We start from the raw sequence: 20,615 nt of genomic DNA, 5'->3' as shown, positions 1-20,615 counted from the left end.
TCAAAATAAGTGCCTGCTGCACACATTCCAAACTGTTTATGATAGAAGAGACGCTTACATTCACAAAATACACGCAAGACACTTCCTTTACACTAAATTCTGATTACATATGAGATTATGTGAGTATCTGGCTAACGCAAGCGTTTTTATTATCATAAACCCTTTAGACACGTCTGCAGCAGGCAAAACACGTGATTGCACAAAGGTTCACTCGACGCGCCGAACACATATTTTGAAATTACGAACCACACACATAACGGGCTACATACATGTTGTGACGAACTTCACGTCGTGCGTCCTCGAGAAAAGTTTTGGTAAACTATTATCTGCAAGCATGTGAAAAAATAGGTCATTGAAATTTGTCTCCCCTTGTGATGTCAGAAGGGGATAATAACGCCCCCTAAATCTGCACTATCCAATCAAGGCACATTTTTGCTCACACCTACAAAGTGGCAAATTTAACATGCTATAATAAATTATCTATATGTTATTTTGAGCTAAAACTTTATTGGGGACACCAACATTTATTTTACATCTTTAAAAAGTCTTGTGAAATGTCCCCTTTAAAAGAAATATATTTTAAAGCTTTTAAATTCACCTCACATTAAAAAAAAACTGTGTATGTTACAAACCTGTAAACCTGTAAACAACATGTTTGAAAAGGTTACAATTAAATATATTTTTTCAAGTGCAAAAGTATACTTATAATTTTTAATTTATATAGGTAGTAAAATTAGAAATGTATTTGTTGTCATGAAATACATTTTGAAATATATATGAATATATAAATAATTAAATATTTTCAAATAAATAAATAAATAAATAAATATTTAAGTATATAATAAGTAAATAATAAGTATATAAATATAATTAAGCTTAACTTTCTACAAAATGTATTTAAAATATATTTAAAACATATTTTGGGCCAGAAAAACTTTTTTTGCTGTATGGGGTTAACCAGCAAAATTGTTGGTGATGCCGGCAATGCAAGAAGCCTGAAAGGAAGGCACATGTGCATAAAATGCTGTAGACCAGTATATAAAAAACACAACATGTTATTGGTGATCAACAGTGCTGCTCTTTAAGGAGGGTTAACCATCTGTTTCTCTTAAAATAGACACAAATATTTGATATGGATAAAAAATGTAAGCAAGCAAAATAAAAAATTATTATGTAGCTGCCACAGCCCATGCAACTTTATAAGGAGAAAAAATATGGTCACGTTAACTTTGACATATAAACTTCCTTATTTTGGCGAATATGGGCACTGTATTAGCTTTATAAGGAAAATCATATGGTCACACTAAATTATGGTCACATTAACTTTGACATACAGACTTCCTTATTTTGGCAAATCTGGGTTTCAGCTCTTGTTTGTATCTCTAAAATAATAATATGTGAGCAGATGGTTTCATGCAAAGTGGTGCATTCAAGCTATACGTATGTGATCCCGGGATCGAACCCATGACCTGCTGTTGCTATTGCAGTCTGTACCAAGCAAACTTGATACATACTGTATGTGAGATTACGAGTCTATATCTAATAACATTCTGTAATTTGTTTATACCGTCTGAGATATGAAAGCTGTAATAAAAACTATTGGGAAATCTCCTTTGAGATTGTTTTTTCTCAGGCACTGCAGGGTGAGTCATTCTCACCTCGCCCATAACAGAGTTGGTACAGGAGAACCTTGTGCTAAAAAGCCCCCATTGTTTACTTCCCAAGCTTCTGAAAAATGTTGATATAGGTATTCGCAATGCCAAGCTCTTTCCTCCGGAAATCAGCCACACGCATGCAGTCTACAAGCGCAAGCAGCCACCTCTTCAGGCCTGGCCCCGGGCCCTTTCAGTCATCACTGTGTCACAGCGGGGCCGGTGACTAACAGTTTTGGCTGCTACTTTTGCAAGGAAGCGGCTGACGCTTCAAGGCCGCTCTGCCAGAGCACACAAGCTGGGAATCTGGCCAGTGGCGATACAGGAGGGAGCTGTAGGCACGCCAGGCCTGGGAGGCGAGCCATCGCATTAAAAGTGTCTGTTCAAAAAGGGAATAAAAAAGATGGCATGCCGTGACGACACGCTGTGAAGCTAAAACAGCCCGTGGGCGGATAAGCGGGACACGCTGTATGTAAACGCACGTTACCGGCGAGCCAAAGGACGGCGGTGACGTGGCACCATTTGCATGACATGCTTCAGGTAAGATATTGTAAAGATAAGCGTCCGGCACCGCTGCAGTACTAAATATAGGACACGGCAAGAACAAGCCGAGCTGCAAGCGCATGCAGATGAAGGCCATTTCCTGTTACGCTTTGACCTTTGCAGCCAAGTGTGGCAAGATTTAAGCGCTTCTTCGTGCTGACACGCAGAACCACAAACGCTCAGAACAATACACTTTCAACTCGTGTAAAGAAAAAAGACAGATATGCAGAAACGGGTACTGTCCCCAACACAGGAAGTTGAGGCAGTTCCCTTTGTGCGAAGCTCTGAATGGGAGCGATACTGCTGACCACACACCGCAGGCATTAGCTACCGGCACACAGCCATTTCGGTTTGACCTTCAAGCTGGATCCTGAGCTAAATGCCCCCTTCAACCTTTTTGAAAGAGCAGTCATCTGTTTGCCTACTTCTCAGACCTCTCTTTTGTGAAACTCGCTGTGTTTTTAACAGTGAGCCGGTCAGCAAAAGACCAGTCAACCATAAACCCAAGCCTTTTCAAACTCGACCCCTGACTTATCCGTGACAAAATCTGCACCCCTTAGGAGTTCGGCGTGTCTCCTGTATTTATTTTTCAAAACACAGCGTGCCGATTGGAGGATTTTGCTTGTGTATCCTGTAAGACAAACTCCAAAGATTTGTTTTCGTTCGGAAACGTGAGATGACGAGTCAGGATCGTTTTATTGTTGTTTGCTCATTAGAAGCATTTCTGTTTTCTTTTCCCCACCAGCCGTCATTACAAACATAAGAGCGACGAGCGTAATTTACGTGGAGATTTGAAAAAACAGCAAACTGTTTACTGTTACCCGTGGAACAGCCAGTGAGTGCGAGATCCCGTAGAAGAATTTCGTCACAAACCTGCATTATTTACCAAACAAACAACACTTAGTGATGTCAGCGTGATGTCACATAGTGTCAGCGTTCAACAGTGTGTATATACATGCGTCTGCCGAGAGGTTCAAAAGTGTTTTTGGTGTGAAGCGTAAACAAAGTTGTTCCCGAGAGAGGGCTGTGGTGAATTTGATGTGAACTTAAAGGGCTAGTTCACCCAAAAATGAAAATTCTGTCATCATTTACGCACACTCATGATATTTTAAACATGTGTGAGCTTCTTCATTCTGTTGAACACAAAAGAAGATATTTTGATAAATGATGGTTTGCATACAGTTGACGGTACTCATTTACTTCCATAGTAGGAAAACAGATACTAAATACTTATTTTGTGTTTAACAGAAGAAAGAAACTAATACAGGTTTTGAACAAAATAAGGGTGAGAACATGATGACTTTAAGGTGAACTATACCTTTAAACACTTAGGGGCAGTTTCCCGGACAGGGAAATACTAAAATGTATGTTTGAGGTGCCTTAAAGGGAACATTTCACAAGACTTTTTTAAGATGTAAAATAAATCTTTGGTGTCCCCAATATGTACATATGGTAAGTTTTAGCTCAAAATGCCATATAGATAATTTATTATAGCATGTAAATATTGCCACTTTGTAGGTGTGAGCAAAAATGTTTTGGGTCCTTTAAAATGCAAATGAACTCTGCACTAAATGGCAGTGCCGTGGTTGAATATGGTTGCAGATTAAGGGGCGGTATATTCCCCTTCTGACATCACAAGGGGAGCCAAATTTCAATTAGCTATTTTTCACATGCTTGCAGAAAATGTTTACCAAAACTTAGATTGGGTTGATCTTTTTCACATTTTCTAGGTTGATACAAGCACTGGGGACCCAATTATAACAATTAAACATGAAAAAACATGAAAAATTAATTAATTTAATTTGAAAACACCTCGTACTGACATATATCAGTGCCATTGTTTTGTCTTAAAATGCACACCAGTGTTGTTTTTTTGTAAGGTATGTTTGTAAAAACTACTTAAATGTCCTAATATAACTAAGGCCTGTCTGGGAAACTGGCCTATGACTAAGATGATTTAAAAAAAAAATTGTGGCATGTTTTTAGTCTGGATTTTATACACTACCAGTCAAAAGTTATCTTTATTGCACATTTATAATAATAATAAAATAATAAAATAAATGGATAAAATAACACAACTGGAACTGTGGGAATTTAAAAATAATTCAAAAATAAATCAAAACAAACTTAAATCAAGCCCTTTATTGTTTTCGTGTTACAAAAAAAGTCAGTACTCCCTGATACGCAATATGTTTGCAGACTGTGAGCAAATTTTGTATTTCAACTGGACCACTGAAATGTGCTCATTGATGTCTTGTCTTATCACAACCGAGAAATTTAATAACTAAATTCCGTCACCATCATATTCAACATTTTTTGTTTTCAGTCACAAACTACCAAAGTGCCATTACCTTAAAACATTCAGAGAAAGTGATTTGACACAAAATGAAATCAAGCTTTATTGCAGCTTTTAGTACTAAATTCCTAAAATCCCTTTACTAAGATTTGCCACAAGTCTGTTAGCTTTTGAATATAACACTGTACAAAAAACTAGACCAGGTGTCAAGGAATACAAGGTTATTAGTAATGAAGAGACAGTTTTTGCAAGGCAACACTCAGAATGCATATCTTAAAGGGGTCATCAAATCTGACTTTTTCCATGTTTTAGTGATATAATTGGGTCCCCAGTGTTTCTATCAACCTAGGAAACGTGAAAAAGATCAATGCAGTAACTTGGTTATGGTAAACCATTTTTTGCAAGCATGTGAAAAGTTAGGTCGTTCAGATTTCACCTGTTTTGTGAGGTAGGTAGCAAGGCCAATTACAATAATACCGCCCCTTAATCTGCACTATCCAACCACGGCACTGCCATTTAGTGCAGAGAGAAAGAGACAGAGAAAAAAATAATTGACAGCACAATTAAGTTTCAATTGCAACAACCAAAATCATTGCGATCAGTGTTTGCATTTCATCAGCTCATTTGCATTTTAAAGGACACACCTAAAACGGCACATTTGTGACCAGTCACGGAAAGTAGGGACACAAGTCGGATCTGGGGCATTTTGAGTTATTCACAGATTCTGAAAGTGCAGTTTCTAAGCTTTCCAACGATGTGTAAAACATAGAAATCTGATAAGATTTGGAGAAGTTGTGGCCATTTGAATATAACACATTCAAGAAAGAGAATGCCGAAAATTGAGAAAGAAGAGTTAACACTTGAGAGACAATAGGGCTTATTTACATCTCATTTAGCTAAGCCATACCCCATGTAAAGCCGTTTTGAGATACAGATGTTCTAGCATCATATGTAGTATTTTGTGACAGAAGTCCAGATGACAACATGCAAAAATAAACAGGACTTTTTACCTTTGTGGGGATCACAAGTCGAATCCAGTCTGTTTCAGATGTGTGAATCATCCAATGACCATTTTTGTCCACAAATGCGTATAATGAGGGATAGGTCATGTCTGAGGGATAGGTCAGCCGCGTCACTACAGTCATGTGACTTCACAACAGAGCCGGAAGAAAAGACAATGCTGAATAAAGTCGTAATTCTTGCTATTTTTGTACCAAACTGTATTTTCGATGCTTCAACACATTCTTACTGACCCACTGATGTCACAGTTTGATGATGTTTTTATTACCTTTCTGGACATGGAAACCGTACATAGATTTTCAATGAAGGAGACAGAAAGCTCTCAGGCTAAATCTAACGTTGAAACATCTTAAACTGTGTTCCGAAGATGAACAGAGGTCTTCCGAGTTTAGAACGACATATGGGTAAGTCATTAATGACATTATTTTCATTTTTGGGTGAACTATCCTTATTTAGTTGTCACGCTGTTCCCTTTGGGGGCTTTTACGTAAATACACACAGACAATGACGCCCCCCGCTGCACAATAGAATCTCTGGAAAAACAAGCCGATTACTTTTAAATATACATAAACTGCTATCTCAAACATGGAGAGGCTTCTTCGTGATCTCAACTAACAGATTCTGCAATAAAACGAAAATCACAAATTTTGAAAGAAAAAACCATTTCTTTCTCATTATCTCGAAACTTGTGCTGCTGACTTGTGTCACTGGTTCCCGTGACGGGTCACATTTTTGCTCTGACCTACAAAATGAGAATTTTAACATGCTATAATAAATTATATGTAGGGTATTTTACCTAAAACTTTACATAAGCACTCTGGGGACACCACAGAGTTATTTTACATCTTAAAAAAAATCTCATAATATGATCCCCTTTAAGAGGATGGGATTACTTTGTGCGATTGTGAGCATCATTGTGGAGCGTGGAAAATGTGAGCGAAATCCTGTGTTATGCGATGGTGGTCTCTGTGGTTCCCTTTTAGCTGGAGAGACTCCGTCATGCACGCGTGAAATCTCAGTCGCAGAGAGAAAGAGCGAAATTCAATTGAAAGATTTGAAAGACGTGGGCAGAAAGAGGCAAGCGAGAAGCCAAATTGTTTACATAAACTGTAGTGTCACTAAGACTCAAAGGGGTGGTTTCTCGGATAGGGTTTATCCTGGTCCCAAACTAAAATGCACGTTTGAGCTGCCTTCATTTAAAAACACCTTAAACTGATGAATCTTTACATATATCAGTGGTGTTGCATTGTCTCGAGATGCACACCAGTATTGTTTTTTGTAAGTTATGTTTGTAAAAACTACTTAAATGTCCTAAAGGCCTAGTCCTGGATTAATCTAAACCCTGTCTGGGAAACTGCCACAAAGATTCATGTATAAAATAGGTAGGTTACCCAAAAGTGAAAATTCTGTCATAATTTACTTGTTACAATCCTGTATACATTTTGTTGTAATGATGAACATGAAGGAAGATGTTTTGTGGAGTAATCAGAGGCCCCATTGACTTCCATAGTAGGAAAAATTCATACTATGGAAGTTAATAGGGCCTTTGATCTATTTGACTACAAACATTCATCAAACTATCTTTGTGTTCATGAGAACAAAGAAATTTATACAGGTTTGTAACAACATGACAGCACGTAAAAGATGACAGAATTTTCTTTTTTGGGTGAACTATCCCTTTAATAGTTCAAAACAAAGACGTTCACAGCTAAAATCACAGGCTTGGCGCTTATGTTTGCAACCTTTTGCATTATTCACAGAGACTTCAAAATCTCAATTATTGATGAAAATAGAAAAAATATAAGAGGAAAAGGAGAAAAACAGGATGAGGAAACATGAAAGAGCAATGATGCAACATTGGGGAAATGAGAAAACTCGGTAAACCCATGAAGGTCAGAGCAGGAGAAACCATGTGCCGTGTGAATATCATACTAACATGCTTATACTATAATACTATACTATTATGTACTGCCACACATGTATGCTATGCAAAGTAGTGCAAAATACAATGCGCATTATTTAACTTAACATTACCAGTTAGATGGATGAAGCTTTTTCACAATTAATTATTTGATCAGACTGTAAGCATTTTACCACAAAAAAAGCTGAATTAAAGCTTACTCACTGAAATAAATGACAACATCAGTAATGACATCATTCGACAACATAATCATACTTGAGAGAGAGGGAGTATGGGCCAGTGAGCACAATCGGACAGTATTTACGCAACTTTTGAGAACAACAACAGTTTTTCTAGACCAAAATATTGATGACTCATCCTGCACTCCATAGATTTTCCTCCAAGTAGCAAATCATTGTTTTGTCAATGACCGAAGGGACAGAGTGAGGCAAAGCATTGTGGGAAACGGGGGTTAATATATGAAAAGCCTTTAAGGACTCATTTTTCTTTAAAGCTTTGTGTATGTGCATGTGTTCGAAGAGGCTCAGGGCCCAGACAGTTGGAATCATTTAGAGAATATGTCGAGTGTGGGTGGAAAGGAATGCGTGCCCAGATGAAAAATAAAAGAAAGTGAAAGAAAAACAGAGGGGACAGGAAAAGATCGGGAGTACGTGCGATAGACGGAGAAAGGGCGAGCGAGCGTTTCGAGCCACCTGAGATGGAGGAGCGCTTTGAGTGGCGCAACGCAGAGAGGCTCGATGGAGCAGAGAAGGTGAAAAAAAGGACAGCGAAATAAAGAAAAGAGGCGGGTGAGGGGGAACCGACGGGAACAACAGACGGGAGGGGTGGTGTTGGGGGGGCGAGAGAGAAAGAGAGAGAGATAAAGACAGAAAGAGAGGGAGATAGAGAGAGAGAGAGAGAGAGAGAGTGTAAAAAAGCAAGCAGCCCACACTCTTACCTACTGTTCTCCATCAAGCAGATTTCAAATGGCTTTTGCAGGTCTCGCTTAGGGGAACATCTATTCCTATCACAATGCTGCCCACACTCCTCTCTCTGACAGCCGTAGGGTGGGGTAGAGCGAGAAGGAAAAGAGAGAAAGAACAACACAACACACACTCGTTCGGGCCTTAATGGTGCACAAGACAAAGCTCGAGGCGCCGTTAATCTCGTCAACGACATTACTGACAAAAATGTTTGTTTACAAAGAGGTTTGGGTTTTGTCCACAATAACAAGGATGAGGTGAATAATGATGATCATTAAGAGATTTTTTTTTTAAATGGCATGAAATTAAAATTGAGTTGTGGGGCTTTTAGTGAATTGGTTTCTTAATGCTGACCGAATGCATTTACGGCTGTTTACACTTGGCATTAACATGCGTTTTCGTGTAAACCAGGTGTAAACGGTGTTCAAAACGTTTTGAATGCGTTCACTTTCGACCACTTTCATCTACATTCAGAGGTAGTCGAAACCCCTTTCGATCGGATTCCTTTCGTAGTGTAAACGCCCATGTGGTTGAATGTGTTCGAACAGCCACACGCGACCGCCTTCTCTCCGCCCATTTATCTAATCTGAGGTACTGAGCACAAGTTTTACGTCTTTTCTGACCTCTGGCGTGAACACACGGTGAACAGCACTATTTTTAGCCTTTCATTGATAAAACTAAAGCGGCTGATCTCCGTAGTTTCGTTTTGAAAGCGTGCGAAAGTTGCGCAATCTTATTTCATCAATTGCGCTGAAAATTCAGAGAAAGCTCTAACATATACACGTACAAAACTCTGTGCAGCATGATTATTAGCTAAACAAGCAGCGGACATAATATTAGTTTGCGTCCATAAACTCATAATTACTCCCGCTCGCGTTCGAATGACAGCAGAGCGACTCGCCCACCGTCTTACGGACGAATGTGGACAAAAGAGACGGACTTAAATATCCGGTGTAAACGTAATGTGTCTCTCTCGTCCACTTGCGATCCGATTGATGAAAACACATCTTAATACCAAGTGTAAACAGCCCCTAAAATGTGCCCAAAAAATATTGATGACTCATCCTGCACTACACGGAGGCTTGTCCAATCAAATGCTTTCCACCCGAAATCCATTAGCAAGTAACAAATGATTGGTTCATTCATGTCTAAATTTATTCAAATGTATTTCTGCAAATATAAAAGAGGCTTATGTAATATGTATTTGCAAAAATTCATAGCAATTTTATAAAAATGGAAATATTTTAATGTTTTTATTTCAGGAGCTCAGGTTATTAAAACGATGTTGTATTAGGTTTAAGTTGATAATTTATTGATGTAGTTAAAAAATGTGGCTTCAATTTGGCTACCATTTTGTCTATAATAATATAAAGTTCCTGTACACTGTTAAAAGTAAAAGTTGGATCAACTTAAAAAATTACTTAAATTTGTAACGCAAATTGTTTGAACTTTTTGAACAGTTCAAACTTTTAGTGAAAATTTTAAGATTGAAAATGTTAAAATATTTTAGATATGTTTAAATATTTTATGAAAAATACTATGATATGTTTAAAGTAGGGATGCACCGAATCCAGGTTTCGGCCGAATACTGGGCTTTTTGACGGGGTTCGGGTTCGGCCGAATCCTAGATTTTTTTTCCACCGAACCGAATCCTAGGCTTGCGCTACGCTGGTCGACGTCACGCGGTTGTTGATTACACACATCGGGTGCTGACGTGGAGATGAGCTTTTTCTTTCGGTGAGCTTTAGGGGCTGGACACACCAAAACTTTTAAACACGGCTGAAAACGCCTTGAGGACACCAAATGCCAGCTGTTTTTCAGCCGAGCGCTTGGTAGCTGTGATGCTTCAGCTGTGAGCCGGTTGGTTGCTGTGGTAATGTCCCGCCCCTCCTCCATTGTAATTGGACAGCCGTGTGAAAACTGACATTGACGAGCGGAGCTTCTCACTCAAAGTTAAATATTGTTTTCAGCGCGGAGCTGCTTGCTTATTGGAAAAACGAGCGTGTCGCAACGCATCGCTTTCATTATGCATAGGCTTATGGTAATGTCAAAATAGTTTTCCAACTTGTCATCCCAGCATAATGTACAGTTAAAATTAAATAAAATGAAAAATACATGCTGTGGACGTTGTATAATTCATTAATGTGTTTTACTGTGTTAATGGAATAAGGATGCGAGTAGGATTCGGTATTCGGTTTCGGATTCGGCCGAATCTTAAACGGTGGATTCGGGATTCGGCCGAACCTAAAAAATCTGGATTCGGTGCATCCCTAGTTTAAAGAGCACCTATTGTGCGATTCATGTTTTTGATTTTTTTTTTGATGTGTAAGTGTGTATTAGTACATGTCAACACAACCTGATCTCACGAATTTCCGTGTTATAGTCACGAAATATTTTGTTAATTTCTTCCGTGTCATTGTCACGGATCTCTGCATTTTTCCATGCCCATACCACGGACTTTCTTTTCCGTGTCAGTTTTACGTATTGGTTACTCAATTGGTTCCTATTTTCTTACTATTTGCGCGTGGGTTTGGGGTTAGAACAACTTTCTATAACATAAAATGACCCAACTGTAACCCTAAGGTCAGGCAACAATTGTTTAAAAATCCGGGAAAAAATTGTATAAACCTATACTTCCCTACAAAGCCAAAGCGCAGCAACTATGCATTTGATCAAAATTGAGTTAAGGGTTGAAATGGGCCATGTGAGATCTGTTGTGTCTTGACAAAGTCTCCTGGTTCAATTTTGTCCCATTTCAGAGAAACGTGTGTGCCAAAATTGCAGTAACATGTTTGACTGCCTGGTGTAAAAACTTTGAGGGCATTTTTCTAGTTTCAGTGTTTGTGTAGTTACTGCACTTAGCCTTTGTAGGGCAGAATAGTTAAAGTGACATCCTAACCCAAACTCCAAATCTTACCCCAAACCCACGTAAAAATGGTTTAAAAATAGGAAAACAACTGAGTTGCTGTCACAAGGTGACGATCTTTCAGGGCGGAACCAAAAGTTGAGGAAGTTTGGTTCCGCCCGGATGTTTCCGCCCAGACCGGAGAACAGAAACACCGGACATCCGGCAGCTTCGCGAAGGCTGTAATCAGCCGATTGGGCACAGCTGTGCCTAGTTAAAGAGATCGCCGGGCAATTGGACAACTGGAGTACAGAGAGGAGTATAAAAAGCACAGTTAGATCACAGTTGAGGGTCGTAGTGTGTGCTGAGGAACGGAGCTGTGCTCATTGTTAGACGTGGTGGCTGTCTGTATTTCTCTCTTTCTCTCCCTCTCTCGTTGTAGTTTACGGTGGACCTGCTGGAGTAAACGGAAAATCCTATGGGTAAAAAGGAACTTTTGGTCTAACCAGCACTTTTGAAGGAGTAAAGCAGGAAGAAAATTGACCTTGTTGTACAACGTAAACAAAGGCTATCCGCTGTGAGTATACCTTTTTGGTGTGGAGTAACTTGCAGAAATTAACCTGTGTAACCGTTGGAAACCTCCAGGAGAAGGAGGGCGGCCCTACCCCTATAATAGCGTGGTGGGCGAGCCGTTAGAAGCGTAAATCCAAGCAGCCACAGCAACGAGACTCTATTCTGGTCGTATTTCCATCGCCCTTATCTCAGCCCAAGTGCAGTGGAGGACACCGGGCGTTTCCCTTGTTGTGTTGCACTTATAGTGTGGTGAGTGAGACTTTGCAATTAATAAGCTTTTCACGTTGGAGTGGTGCTGTGTATTTGCTGTGGGTTGCTGTGTGTCTTGTCAGACGAAGCCCCGCATCATCCATTTCTTCTACTGGGCAGAGGACGGAGAGGCTAACGACCTCAGAAATTACTGCTACCATACGCAGTGTGCTGTTTCGGAGTGCGAAGGGACGCAGATCAAGAGCTGTCAGTGACTGTGAGTACAATATTGGAAATATTCGTGGTGCAAACTTACCTGTGTCTGTCTTTGTCGCAGAGTCAGAGGCGAAAGGGTCCGCCGCCCCCGCGGTCTCTACAAAGGGGCGCCCCTGTCCAGGATTCGATCGCCCTACGGGCAGTGGAGATAGGGCAGCGCTCGACCCGGTGAGGTGGTGTGTGACCTTCGCCCCTCTGCTGACCTACGGAGGAAACCATACCTACCCAGAGAGCTGTAAACAGCAGAGCCGGTGAGAAATACTCGAAGTCCAAGTAACAGTGTCTTTGTGTCCTAGTGGCCACCTGTGGAGAGAAAGGAGAACGAGAGTGAATAATCGAAGAACAGACTGTGAACGTGATACCTACCCAGAGAGCTGTAAACAGCAGAGCCGGTGAGAAATACTCGAAGTCCAAGTAACAGTGTCTTTGTGTCCTAGTGGCCACCTGTGGAGAGAAAGGAGAACGAGAGTGAATAATTGAAGAACAGACTGTGAACGTGATACCTACCCAGAGAGCTGTAAACAGCAGAGCCGGTGAGAAATACTCGAAGTCCAAGTAACAGTGTCTTTGTGTCCTAGTGGCCACCTGTGGAGAGAAAGGAGAACGAGAGTGAATAATTGAAGAACAGGCTGTGAACGTGATACCTACCCAGAGAGCTGTAAACAGCAGAGCCGGTGAGAAATACTCGAAGTCCAAGTAACAGTGTCTTTGTGTCCTAGTGGCCACCTGTGGAGAGAAAGGAGAACGAGAGTGAATAATCGGAGAACAGACTGTGTAACGTGATACCTACCCAGAGAGCTGTAAACAGCAGAGCCGGTGAGAAATACTCGAAGTCCAAGTCCAAGTAACAGTGCCTTTGTGTCGCAGTGACTGGCTGTGGGAAACAAGGAGAACGAGGGCGAACGGACGACGGGGAACGTGAAGGCACGCGGGGCGAGGACCCCCTGCCGAACAGAGGAAAGGTACGCAGACAGCGGAAAATCTCCTTACCAGTCACCCTGAATTTGTTCTGCCTCCAGGAAGGAAGAAGGAGGGCGCCACGGTTAGCAGGGTCCAGGCCGGAGCCTGACGTTTCCCCTTTCCCCCGGCTTACAGTGGGCTGCATCCCTGTTGCCCTTGCCCTGTCTGCCCGTGGTTGCAGTCTCCCTGGAGGGAGGAGAAGAAGCCCATTAGTTTTAATTTCCCCTTCCGCATTCCCCAGTTCTTTTAAATATTTAAATCAAATAAAGCTTGTTTTAAATTTTACTTACCTGTTCCCGTGTTTGTCTGGTCATTGGGTTGGCTTTGGGGACCTCCTCGAGGTGGGAGTTGAGAAGGGGCGTGGCTTCTAGTCAAACATAGCCAGCCCTTGGGGGTGACATTGCCAATACGTGAAACTGACACGGAAAAGAAAGTCTGTGGTACGGGCACAGAAACATGCGAAGATTTTTCACCTTAAGTGAGAAAATGTAAGTTTATAAAACTAATTTTTTTTAGGTGTAACCAATTGAAGTAGATCAGCTTTCACTTTTTACAGTGTATAGCTCAGTGGTGGAGCATTGGGTTAGCAGCACACAAAGTCTGCATGTAAAGAACATTCAATGTTTCTCAAAGTATCGTAAACTTACAGTGTTACCGTATTGAGGTTATCATGTGGTGCTTCTTATGGATTCAATTCAAGCTACACCCCATGAGGGCCAAACTTGAATTGCAATTCATATTCCTTCCCACTCAGCTACCTTTGTTTTCTTTCAACCCTTTATTTATCGACACAGTGTCTTTCTTTTTCCGTTTCGAACAACTCGTTCCCTTCTCCATCCCTCCCCCAGCCCATGTGACGCTGAGATTGACTGAACCACTTGGGCTTCCACCATTGCCGATTAATTCCACTGGAATACGAATGAGAACCCAGTTTTTACAAAATGGAAAGACAATCCACATAAAAACACACATTGATGTTGTCTGATGGGCCATTTTGACCGATTGACAATTACTTGGAGCACTCAAGGTTGGAAGCAGGAATAATTGTCATTTTCCAAGGAATAGATTTTAAACAGAGATACTCGGATACCCTAAGGGCTTTAATGGCTTGTGTATTTGATGCCATTGCACATTCTCTTTTCAGGATGGTTTAATATTGACCGTCTGATCAATAATAAAGATTGCATTCATATGGTGAGACCGATCTGAAATTGATATACACGCAGAGAATGAACTTGGGTATCTATTAAAAATATTTAAACCTCACATGTTACATGATGAACAAGGACTGTATCGATTTGCGAAAGGAGAAATGAAGGGCCGAACCATGGGTGTGCCAAAGGACGACCGCAGAATACTTGAAGCACATGGAGTAAATCTATACCACATATAGTATACTTCACAATGCCATAATGCTCTTGGTTAAAACCAAGCATATTGATTCGAAGAAAGGAGTTTTCTTTCCTATTAATGCTTTTAAAGGAAAAAACATCAGTCTTTGGGGTACAGGAAATTATATAGAGAGCATTTTATAGTACAAACCAGCTAAAATACAGTAAAAAATGCTAATTTTACAATTAGTACAAATGTAAAAAATTTGCATAGTATCTGACAGCAAATGAGTCTTTTAAAATTCCTGTGTGGTCTCATGCTCGTCCAACACATGGCTTGTGTGTGTTTACTCATTGTTAATCCAAAATGTCACATCTGTTTCCATGGCCGCAATGAAAGCTCCTCTCTCCTACGCTGATCCAAGACCAGACACTCCAGACGAACCCGTAATGAGAATCATTGTGAAGGTAATCTCAAAACCATCCTGAGATCAGGGTGAATGCTATTTACTGGGCCACTATCATCTCGAAACGAAATCGGCACAAGGAAGACCCTTGTTCTCGCATATAAACGTGCCTTCTACTCAGACAGTGAAAACAAACACTCCCACCCATTCAACAATACACTGAGGCACAGATTATGAGCCGGTACACAGCACAAACCGTGAATGCACAATAAATCGGAGACCACCCCGAGGCCATTTAAACTCTGTAGTCAAACAAAGCTCCCCTGGCGAGACTCTTTTGCTGTATTTACATAAACCTTGTATGAGTTGGACCCCTACATGTCGTGTTCTGCCTCTTAGTGGTAGCGTGACTGACCCTAGCCCTCTCGTGACTCAGTCGCTGCAGTCCTGTGGGTCGTGGCGTCGTGACTAAGTTGGATTGGATAGAAAGAGAGTGGGCAGGGGTACTCATGATACCTCGGGCACATCAGAGGAGCAGCTGGTCGGGAACGCTCCAGCACGATTCGGCCGGGCTTTGAGCGGACTGAAGCTCAGACTCTGGTGAACATCTGCTAATTATGCCGCAGTGCCACTGGATGGACTGAGGCCTGGAGATGAGGGATGTTGGGGGCTGGGGATGGTTTATAAAAAGCGCTGTGAAATCTGGAAATTCCAGATGATGTCCACACTAGAGGCAGATGATGTGTGCGGTTTATATTACAGACAATAGATGCAGCTTTGAAAGGATAACATAACATCAAAATGAAACCTATTTACTTTTTTAATAAATGTACTTGTGGTTATCATTATGCATCAGTTTGCGTTTTGGTATTTCTTTTTTTGTTTTAAAAAGAAATCACAATTTAGGGAGGTTCGTGCTTAAAAAATAAAAAATGTTAAATACAAATTAATATGGACATGTATAAAAACATGCTGATGACAAATATAGAATGGTTGGTATTATGGCATATAATATAGGCTATGTACATTAGCATGTACCAAATGCAAAAACTGACTGTAATAGTTATAGTACAAATAAGCAAATATCATATGTTTTGTTTTACATAAGATGTATAAGATTGGCTATATCTTTCTGTCTCCTCTCCACTGATAAGCTGGTTTGTGTTGGGCGTTCTGGTGCAATATGGCTGCCGTCGCATCATCCAGGTGGATGCTGCACATTGGTGGTGGTTGAGGAGAATCTTCCTTTCATATGTAAAGCACTTTGAGTGCTTTAGAAAAGCCCTATATAAATGTAAAGACTTATTATTATTATTATTATTATTATTATAAATTACCAGTGCTTACTGTAAAAATTATTACCTGATTATTTCATGTTATGCTAATTTCATAGTAGATATATTTTATAATATTTCATAAGGAGTGAATATCATTTATTTTATATTTTAAAAATATATTTTCTGAAAACAGGTTGTATCTAGAAATGTAAAATTCGATATATTACATGGAATTATTGCCTTTTTATTGCAATTTATTCTCATATTAAAGAACAAGTGTGAAAATTCAGCTAAAGTAATTTTTTTATTTACTGTTTTCTACTTAAACTCGTCCTATAGCATGATAGTCTGTTTAACAGTACAAAGAATAGAGATTGATGGGATTCTGTCTGAAGAATATAATATTTTCAATGGAGTTTCGCAGGGAAGTGTTTTAGGCCCCCTTTTATTTTGTTTCTATATAAATGACTTAGAAGCTGTTTGTGATTGCAATTTGTCTATATACTGATGACTCTGCCTTATAAGCTTCATATACGGATGTGGGAATAATTCAAAGGATGTTAGGTAAGCAACTTGGTTAGTTAAGACACTTGCTTTCTGAAAACAAACTTTCGTTGAATTAAGACAAAACTGAAGCTATTTTATTTGGGTCTAAATTAATCTGAAAAAGGTACCTATTATGTCCATAAAGGTTGATGATTGTGTAATAACAAATAGAACATCGGTTAATTATCTTGGATGTATCCTTGATAATGATTTGAGTGGAACAAGAATAGCTTTAAAGATTTTGGGAAAGGTTAATGTTAATGATAAGATTTCTTGCTAGACATTCCAGTTGTTTGGATAACAAATGTCTTGGATGTGTAACTTGTCCTGAGTATGGTTGGATTAATTGCAGAAGTCACAAAATAAATGAATAAGAGTAGTTTTAGGACTTTTTTAAGCAGTTTTACACATTTTAGACATTTTAACTGGTTACCCATGGAGAGTACAATAAAATATCTTTAGCTAAAAATGGTACATAAGATAATTAATAAAATAGTTCATTCATATCTCAATATTTATTCTCAAGGGTAAATGAGAAACATACTTATAATACCAGGCCAAGTGTAATGAATGTTACATTATTACATCAATACTCTAGAGTGGAATAAGCTCTTAAAATTAAAAGTATTATGATCACGGTTGGTTTTAGCATGAAAGTTAAAAGCTAAATATTAGATAGATTGTTTTAGACTAGAGATAGCCTGGTATTATTATTATGAGGATTCTGTTGTGATTGTATTTATTTATTTTTGTATTTTTGTAAAGGGTTTTTATTATAATATGTAGTGCCAATACTCCTGCTCCCATTTCACTAAAAGTAAAATTGTGCTTTACTACAAGGACCAAAATGAAAACTTAATGTGTTATCCTTGACAAATGTGTTTCTTTCACTTTTTATCCAATAAATCAAATCAAATACATAATTTAAAGATCTTTCTATGAAAATATAACCTTGATATCTTTAATAGAGACTGGCTAAGGTCATGTCAAAGATTGAAATCAATGGCCAAAATTTTGATGCAAACTTCAATTCCCCTATTCTCACTATTAGGTTATAGACTTTACCCTATATTTCACACACAGGGTCATAATGATGTGTTTACATATTTTTCAGATAAGCCGCATATTTAGTTCATAATCAAATGCCAAACCAAATCTCACCCTACATTACTTACAACTGAATAGTCTGTTAAACATAAAAAAATGCATGTCACATAACAAAAGATAAATGTGTTGCCAGTTCCAATTTAAACAAACACAGTCATCTTTGTCTGATTTTCTAGAATTCTATGACGACATAAGCACAAAAACATCACAGTGACCCGCTCGGATCTCGCTCCCCCTCCCCTTCATCTCTCTCTCCATGCCCACCTTAGCAAAGGCAAACTCATTTCCATATAAATGGAGTGTAGGCCTGCAGCCCAGGGACCAGGCAGAATTGCAAATATTTCATCTCCTGCCTGGAGAGCCCACTGCAGTTCCTCTATCGCCATCAGGTTCATTCTCTCTCTCTCTCTCTCTCTTTCTCTCTCTCTAATCACCCACTTCATCCTCTTGTTGTTATGCACACCTGACTACATCACCCGTACACCTGCAGGGGTCAAGAAGGACTCTGGCTCTGATCACCCAGCAGCTGGACACTGAAATATAGATTGCCAGGTTGAACTCAAGGGGAAACCAGGAGAGCTTTGGCCAAACCATGTAGATGATCAAAAATCTCTTTCCGCTCGGCTGCTGCTCTTTTATAGCTTGAGAGACATGGAGTTCATTCCAATTGCTTAAAAGTAATTAAAATAAACACACACAACAGCTATGGGTTCAATCCTGCAACTTGACTGCACTTTAAAGTCATGCATCTTCCAAATGTAAATAAGAAATAAAAATCAAGCTTACATTTGTTCTTTATTCATTCGTATTGTTATCTTAGATACAGTAAATAAATGTGATATTGAGGAGGTTGTTTCTGAGTTTTTCCCATCCACCCACATTGCTTTGCTGTTTTCATTCTGCCCCCTCTTCCTCAAGGCACCTGCCACCCCTGATTTAAATCTTTTTGTTTATCCCCGAAATCCTACAAATCTCCTGCCATCCGCTTTTGTCTTTATCCTGAAGACGTTAGCCCAATGTCAACCGCTAGAATGTAATCGCTACGGCCGGCCGGTGTGTAATACAGTTAGCTATAGTTACTCGGTTCAGATTACATGATCTAATTCCCTTCTCAGTGTGTGGCTCTTTGTCACACTCCACGAATTGCAACGCTCAGCGACACCGTCCGCATTCACTCGCCCAGACGAAAACTGAAGAAGGAAACCGCAGGAGAAAAGTGTGAAGGAAGCATGGTTGGGTTGAGTGAGCGGGGAGGGAGAGAGACGGCATCTAATTGAGGAAGTGTTATTTTTCTACCAGGAGAGTGCAATAAAAATTGAATGAGGAAATAAATAATTCAGTTTTAGTTTCCAGCGAGAAAGCGGCTTTTCTCAGACTGATAGCCGAGAAATCAATGCTCTCCTAGTCGTTCGGGGGAAGCGGGGGCAGCGTGTATGTGAGCAGGCCTCAAAGACTGTTATTAAACATCTTAGTGTGTCACGATGATGAGCGATGACAAATAAGACGCAACTGGAGAAAACGCAATTGATTTAATATGAATGCAAAACAATGACAATCCGGGGAAAACTGATACTTAAAGGAAGTATGGGAAGGTTGGATTGAACTTGAAAATTAGACTTTAGGCAGAAGAAAGGATATTGGTGAGCAGAGATAGGAATGTATAAACAAACAAATATAATGTAATGTCAAAAATTATTTCCCATTGATTTCAATCTTTGCTCAGTCAATATAAAGATATCAAGGTTATATTTTCACATCATGTAGGATGATTTTATTTATGTAGTAAACAGTAAATCACAAAAAATGACTTTTAGCTGGGTTTTTTAGAGACTGGATCACATTTTGAATTCAATTCAGAAGATCTTATAGGCATATATAATATTACAATAATACAATTCCTCAATATTTCAGAATTGGTTGTGCTCAAGATTGAAGTATTCACTAATCCAGATTTTACAGTAGTACACCGTGAAGAGTTACTTTCACTGCTGTGGTTCTGGGAGTTTTTGACATTTTACTGATTTTTGGCAGATATACACATAGTAAAATGGGCTGTGGTAAAATTCTTTTCACTTACAGTTGGTTTTCTCACGGGGTGTTTCGTTATTTGTCAGCTGTCAAGCTCATAGATTCACCCATGCAAGAAGATTCACATGACAGGCCGACTACAATGGAATGACACGGAACTGGCTGTATACATCTATATGCTAGATCGTTTACAATATATGACGTAAAAGAAAAATTTTGTTACAGTTGGTTTTAATGAAATAAAAATGTGGACGTTAACTGTTAATCCAGTTTTGAGGAAATCAATGCAACTGACTTATCTTTAATCTGTTCTCGTTACAGAAATTATATGTAAAAATTTACCTTATTTTTTAAGGAACAAACCCATCTGGCCAATATTTGATCTGTTGTGTTTACCGTAATTATGCTGTACATTTCTGCTTATTGTAAGATCCAGTTTTGAGGGAACCGATGCAAATGAGTAATCTTTAATCTGTTTGTTACAAAAATTATACCATAACAATTTTGCTCACTGTAAGAACTTATTTTTTAGGGAACTCACCAATATTTGATTTATTCTGTTTACCGTTATTATACTGTAAATTTCTGCTAACTGTAAGATCCAGTTTTGAGGGAACCGATGCAACTGACTAATCTTTAATCTGTTATTTTTATTAAAATTATATCCTAAACATTTTGGTCA

The 20,615-nt window shown here is 39.3% G+C and overlaps 1 long non-coding RNA gene across 1 annotated transcript in view; it reads right to left on the bottom strand.

The window, feature by feature from the left end:
- Positions 1-8,530, bottom strand: part of LOC135721804 (uncharacterized) — a 30,176-nt gene extending 21,646 nt beyond the window's left edge. The window contains exon 1 of the long non-coding RNA XR_010521580.1: positions 8,370-8,530. This is a non-coding gene — a long non-coding RNA (uncharacterized lncRNA). The remainder of the gene's footprint in view (positions 1-8,369) is intronic.
- Positions 8,531-20,615: the final 12,085 nt, after the last annotated feature.

This window comes from Paramisgurnus dabryanus, chromosome 24 (assembly GCF_030506205.2).
Source record: "Paramisgurnus dabryanus chromosome 24, PD_genome_1.1, whole genome shotgun sequence".
In the NCBI taxonomy this organism is placed as follows: domain Eukaryota; kingdom Metazoa; phylum Chordata; class Actinopteri; order Cypriniformes; family Cobitidae; genus Paramisgurnus; species Paramisgurnus dabryanus.
Note: the sequence above shows the minus strand (reverse complement) of the source record. Positions and strands in the feature narration are given on the sequence as shown.